Here is a 7500-nt window from a genome sequence, read left to right as displayed (position 1 = left end):
TTCCCCCCCCCTTTTCTCTCTCTCCCCTTCCCCTTCTCTCTCTTTTTCTCTTTTTTCCCTTTTTTCCCTCCTCTCCTCTTCTCTGTTTCCCCTCTTTCATTTCTCCTTTTCCCTTCTCTTTTCCTTCTTCTCTTCTCTCCCCCCTTTTTCTTTTTTCTCTCTCTCTTCTCTTCTCCCTCTCTCTTTTTTTCCCTTTCTCTTCTCTTTCTCTCTCTCTCCCTCTCCCTCTCTTTTCCCTCCCTCTCTCTCCTCTCTCTCTCTTTCTCTCTCTTTCCCTTTCTCTTTTCCCCTTTCTCTCCCCCTCTCTCTCTCCCCCTTCCTTCTCTCTCTCTCTTTTTTTTTCCCGGGGAAATTTTCTCTTTCCCCCCCGCCCCCCCCCACTCTACATCTATAAAAACGAAAAAGAAGAAGAGGAAGACGAATAAAAATAAAAAGAAGAAGGCGAAGGAGAAGAAGAAGAAGAAGAAAAGGAAGAAGAAGAAGGAAGAAGAGGAAGAAGAAGGAATAGAAGAAAAAAGAAAAAGAAGAAGAAAAAAAGATATAAAAAGAAAGAGAAAAAAGGGGGGAAAAAAGTAGAAAAAAGAAAAAAAAGAAAAGAAGAAGAAAAAAGAAGAAGAAAAAAAAGAAAGAAGAAAGGAAAAAGGGGAAAAAAAAAAGAAGAAAAGACCCACCCAAAAGGTCCTCCTTTGCAACCGACCAGGGCAAGTTGGCATCAAAAATGATTAAAAATTGGCAGCCCATTTTTCGCCCCCCGGAGAGTCTATCTCCTGTACAGCCGCCACCGCCTCCCTCTCTCTCTCTTTTTCTCTCTCTCTCTCTTTCTTTCCCCTTTCCCCTTTCCCTCTCTCCTCTCATTCTCTGTCTCTCTCCCTCTCTCTCTTCTTCTCTTCTCTCTCTCTCTCTCTCTCTTCTCTCTCTCTCTTCCTCTCTCTCTTCCTCTCTCCTCTTCTACTTTTTTCTTTTCTCTTCTTTTTTTTCACTCCTTTTCCCTCAAAATGTCTCCGTTCTCTCTAATTTTAATCTGTTTATTTGTTTTTGAATTTATTTTTGTTTGCTTTCTCCTTCTTCTCCATTCCCTGTTTCTCTCTTTGTCTCGTTCTCTCCTCGTCTTTTCCTCTTTATTGCTCTCTTGTCCGTCTACCTTCTCCCCCTCCTCTTTAATTCTTCCTCTTCCTCTTTCTCCCCGCCATCCTATTCCCTCTTGTTCTTCTCAGTTTTTCCCTCCTCCTCTCTTTCCACGCTAGTCCTCCATCTCCTTCTCCTCCTTTCCATCTCTCTTCTCTCCCTTCTCTTTCTCCCTCCTAGTTTCTCCACCTCCTCCTATTCCTCCTACGCCTCCTCTTCTTACCCCCCCCCTCTCCCTCCCATTAAAATCTCTTTATTTCCCGTTCACTAATTTATTAATTAGAGCTTTATATAACACCAGGATAACTGGAATAGTGTGAAAGTTTTCCATTTCCGAAACCTACACACCAATTTGATTTGGAAAACTGGTTAAGTAAAATTATAATGGCTCATATAAAAGATTAGAAATTAATTAATTCACTTGGTTACGTTATATCAGTCACCTTTTTTTTGATTATCGATTGCAAATTTCACAACTGGGCTATTGGACTAAGCCTCTCGTTGCCTCCCGTTGTCTGTCTTTGCCCCTTTCGAATGATTTTTTTATGGTTTTGGAAGTTTTTCGGGTTTTAATATGATGTTAATTCCTTGATATTTTAGGTGTGTGGGTGTGAGATTATTTATTTTTTTTATTGGTCTCTCTCTCGCTCTCTCTCTGAATCTGTTAATCTGTCTATCTGTCGCTCTAGCTATCTCTATTTATATATCTGTATATTTCTATATGTCTATCTATCTATGTGTCTACGATCTCTCTCTCTCTTCTCTTTCTCTTTTTCTCTCTTCCCCTTTTTCTCTCTCTCTTCTCCTTTCCCTCCTCCTCCCTCTCTCCCCTCTCTCCTCCCCTCTCTCTCTCTCTCTCTCTCTCTCTCTTTCACTCACTCAATCTTTCATTCACACAAGAAAACAAATACAAGCACAAACACATACAAAACACAAGCACACATCACACACACATACACAAACGCAACCCCCTCCGCCCCTTTCTTGCAAGCAAAGACCCCACCCCCCAAAAAGAAAACCCCATAACCCCATACAAAAACCCCACACCCCCTTCTTTTCATGCATACCCCCCCCCCCTCATATGCTGCTCCACTTTATACCTGGACAGCAATATCGAGCTTAGGAAAAATGGTACCTGGCAACCCGCAATTACCTGTCCAAGGAATTAACAAGGCGAAAAACTGCATAGCTAATTTTAGAAGATTACAAAATATTATGACGTTTAATGTACTGTCTAGAGGAGCTTCCATACGATCAGGCGAAACAGATAATTCTTCCGAGACAAAGAAAATGGTGAGAAATTTATTGGACGGGATCATTAAGCAGAGGTGCACCATATGCGAGGCTTGGGGGGCCCCCCATTTAAATATATACTACATGATACATACATACATACACACAGCCCATGCAACACACACACACATACATAATCACACACATAGACACACACACACACACACAGATATAGTATATATATAATATATATATATATTATATATATATATATAATATATATTTTATAATATTGTGTTGTGGTGTGTTTTTTTTTTGTGTGTGTGGGGTTTTGGGTGTTTTGTGTTGTTGGGGTGTGTGTGTGGGGGTGCATGTTTTTTTTGTGGGTGTGTGTTTTGTTGGTTTGTTTTTAAAAAAAAAAAACCAACACACACACACACCACCACACATAATATAATATATATATATAAATATATTTATATATATAATAATAAAAAATATATTATTTTTGTGTTTGTTTGGGGGTGTGGTGTTGTGGGGTGTGTGTGGTGTGGTTTTGTTTGTGGGGTTTGTTGTGGGTGTGTGGTGTGTTGTGTGTGGTTTTTGTGTGTGTAAATGTATGAATATTAAAAAAACCCCCCACCCCAAACACACACACACCCACACACACACACAAACCCCACACACAACCCTAATTTTTATAAAATATATATAATTTTATATATATAATTAAAATTTTAAAATATTATGTGTGTGTGTGTGGGTGTGTTTTGTGTGGGGGTGTGGGGGGGTGTGTTGTTGTGTTGTGTTTTGTGTGTGTTGTGTTTTGGTGTGGGTTAAAAAATAATAAAAAAATAAATAAAAAAAAAAAAAAAAATAAAAAAATAAATATTAAAATAATACTATATATAAATATATATAATATATAATAATAATATAATATATTATATATATAATTAAAATTTTTAAAATGATAATTTTTTATTAGGATATATAATAAAATATATATATATTTTAATTTAAAATTGTTTAAAAAATTATATATATTTAAATTAAAAATATATAAATTATATAATATATTATATATTACTATATAATTAATTAAATATAAATATTAATTAATTATTTATATATATATATATATTATATACTATATATATAATATATATATATAAAAAATATATTATATATAAATAAAGATAGAAATAGTAGAAATTTAATTATATTTTAAAAATAATAATAATAATAATATAAATTTATAAAAAATATAATTTTTAAAATATCATATAATATATAATTAAATATTCAAAATATTATAATTTTTTTATTTTTTATTATTTTTTTTTTTTTATAATAATAAATAATAAATATATCAATAATACCCTTTTTATATTATATATATTTTTTTTGTTTTTTTTTTATTTTTTTTTTTTAATTAATAAATAAAAATAAAAATTTAAATAAATTTTTATATAAATATAATATAATTTTATATATATAAAATATTTAATATAATATTTATATAATATTAAATATAGACAAAAATTATAATAAAAATATATTAATATATATAAATAAATATATTTTATTTATATTTACAGATATATATATATATAAAAAATTTTATATTACTTAAAATTTTATATTATTATATTATATTATCATAATATATAATATATTTAATATAATATCTATAATATAATTATATTATATATATATATATATTAATATTATATATATAAAAAAAAACATTTAAAAATTAATAATTTTTATAAAATATTTAAAATTTTATATTTATATATATATATTATATTTAATATATATATAAATATATTTTAAATATTAAATATATATTGTATATATATAATATATATATATATATAGTATAAATTATAATAAATATATAAAAAATAATATATTATATATATATAAATTTTTTTTAATTAATTTTTTATATTTTATTATATTATAATATTATTTCTAATAAAAAAACAAAATATTATAAATATATAAAATATTTTACCCCCCAAACCCCTTTTTATTATTTTTATATATTTATAAAAATTATAAAAGTTAAAAATATTAAGAAAATATTATATAATATATATTATTTCGGTTAATTGAGTGTCAAGGAACAGATATGTATATTTGCAAAACAATTAAAAAAAAAAGTCAATCTAAAATTAATAAAAAAATGAAAAATATAAAAAAAATTTTTAAGGTCGGGAAGGGAGAAAATTTTCGGGGTTAAAGGAAAGTTTTATTTTTTATTTTGAAAAGGAAGGGGAAAAAGGGGGGGGAGGGTTTAAAATGGGGAAAAGACAAAAAAAAAGGGAGAAAAAAGGTAAAAAAAAATTAAAAAAGGGAACAAAAGAAAAAAAAAATTTTTAAAAAACCGGACTTTTTGAAAAGGTAAAGAATTTAAAAAATTTTTAAAAGTGCAGTTGGCCGTTTCAAAAAAAAGAAAAGTAGGTTGCAAAATTAAAAACAAAAAAAGAGAAGGGGGTTGGGAGGAAAAAAAAAAAAGGGAAGAATGGCAAAGAAAAGGAAAAGAAGGAAAAAGAGGGAATTGGGGAAAAAATAAAAAAAAACAGGGGGGAGAAAAAGGGAAAAGAAAAAAGTAAAAAAAAGAAAAAGGGGAAAGAAGTTAAGAGGGAAAAGGGTTTTTTTTTTTTAAAAATTTTAAAAAAACTAAAACAACAGTTCAAAAGAACAGGAAAAAAACATTTAAACAAAAAGGGGAAAAAATGGGGAAACTCAAAACCAAAAAAAAATTTAAGAAAAAAAAAATTTTTTTTTTTTTTTTAATTTTTTTCGTAATTACTTTGAAAAAAAAGAGGGAAGAAAGGAAAAGAAATTAGGAGGAGAGGAGAAAGAGAGGGAAGAGAAAAGGGGGAGGGAAAAAAAAGAGGGGAAGGAGGAGGACGGAGAAAAAAAAAAAAGCCCGGGACAAAATAGGCAGCGAGACAAAAGAAAAAAGAGAAAGAAAAAGGAGGAAAAAGACGGGAAAAGATTTTTTTTTTTAAGATTTGGGAATTTTTTAAATCATAATTAAAATTCCCCCGGAATCGAGGAAAAAACAAATTTAAAAAAGGTAAGGAAAGGGGGGGAAAAACCCCAAAAAACCCTCAAACCAAACCCAAAAATTTAAATAAATTTATTTTTTTTTAAAAATTTCCCGAGGAACCGTATTAAAAAAGAAACCAAAAAAAAAAAAAAAAAAAAAAAGAAAAAAAATGAATGCGAAAAAAAAAAAAGAAAAACAAGGAAAAACCCCAAAAAACAAAAACCAAACACACCCACACACAAAACACAAAAAAAAAAACAAACAAACAAAAAACACCAAAAAACAAACAAACAAAAGGACAAACAAAAAATCGAATCAAAAAGGAAAGAGAAAAGGGAAATAAGAAATTTTAAAACAGACCTCCCTTTCCCCCATTTTTTAAAACAGAATAAACTTCACCGGGGGTTTTTAGGAAAAAAAATGGAATTAAATTAACCAAAAAAACCCAAATGGGGTAATTAACCATTTAAAAGGAGAGTTATACAAGCCCTTTTGCCTTTTTAAAAATTTGTTTAAAACAGCCTTTTGGATTAGGTCAAATACATTCTTTGTGGGTAATAATTTCCATTACAACCAAATTTTTCATGCATTTTTTCGGTATACCAAAGAAGCAAAAAAACAAACACCAACCAACACCAACCAACGAAAAACTTCAAACCCCTAGAACCGGGGCTCCCCCCCCCCCCCCCCCCCCCCCCCCCCCCCCCCCCAAAAAAAAAAAAAAAAAAAAAAAAAAAAAAAAAAAAAAAAAAAAAAAAAAAAAAAAAAACCAAACTTTTTTTAAAAAAAAATTTTCAAATCCGGAAAAAGATTCTCCCCAAAAAAACCATCGGGTGAAATATTACACAGTGACTTCTTTCCATGGGCAAGCAGCATGATCTGAAAGCATTCATCTGTCTAATAGTCATAACTGTGAGTAAATTAACCACGCCGAATGCGAGTGCAATAAGCAATATTGAAGAGGAAGAGGGTAATGGACAAGCCGGTGTTGCCTTTCCCTTGCACAAACACACACACTTACTCATTAACTCACACACGCTTAAGCATTAGGTCACACATACATTCTCACGTGTGTATATTTATACACATACACACATATGCACATACGCATGGACACGTATATACGCAAAGACGCACACACACACACACACACACACACACACACACACACACACACATACACACACACATACATACACACAAACACACACACACACACACACACACACACACACACACACAAACACACACACACACACACACACATATACATACATATGGCCACACACACCAAAACACTACTGAATACTAAAGCAGGAAACGAGAAATTCTAGGGGAAATATACGCCACAATTCAAATACAGACCTACCCTTTTCACTAACCATTTTGAAATACATGAATATACGTACACCGGTAGACCCTTGTTGTATGTAGGAAAAACATGTTGGTTATATGAACTTATATAACCAAACATAACCATAACTGGGGTAGTGCTACACCGATCTACAACGGAGCCATGTCTACGTCAACAGAGTACCCAATATATTAAAGCCTGTGATTTATTTATGATATATCTTTTTTATAACAGTCCTCTTCTGGATGAGGTGCAAATAGCATTGCTTGCTGTCAGGTTAAGTGAGCATTCTCCATTGCACTACAATTTCACAGTGCAATTTTGCGGATATATTCTCATGTAAGTAAGCTTAAAAAGGCAAATGCAGGCGCTTAGTTAGCGGCAACATGCAACAAGCAATCTGTGAACATAGATCTTGGGCTACTACTCACTAGAATTCCGGAAGATTCTCCCAAAACCCAACAAAGAAAATTTGCAAGATCGTATCAAGTCACAAAGAACCTGAAAGATGTTGCATAAAGCACTATGATCCACTTGCATGTGTGAATTTTCCTCTGGGTTCTCATGAGGCTCGAAATAGACAAAGCGATCTAGTGATAGCTAGAATAAGGCTTGGTTACCGGTTTTCCTGACAACTTAGTAGTAAGAACGATTATACTAAGTGCAGACTCTCTAATGCACACTACACTGTAAACATCCTTTCAGACTAACAAGCGTGATC

Source organism: Penaeus monodon, chromosome 6 (assembly GCF_015228065.2).
Source record: "Penaeus monodon isolate SGIC_2016 chromosome 6, NSTDA_Pmon_1, whole genome shotgun sequence".
NCBI lineage: Eukaryota > Metazoa > Arthropoda > Malacostraca > Decapoda > Penaeidae > Penaeus > Penaeus monodon.
This window is presented reverse-complemented; position numbering follows the sequence as displayed.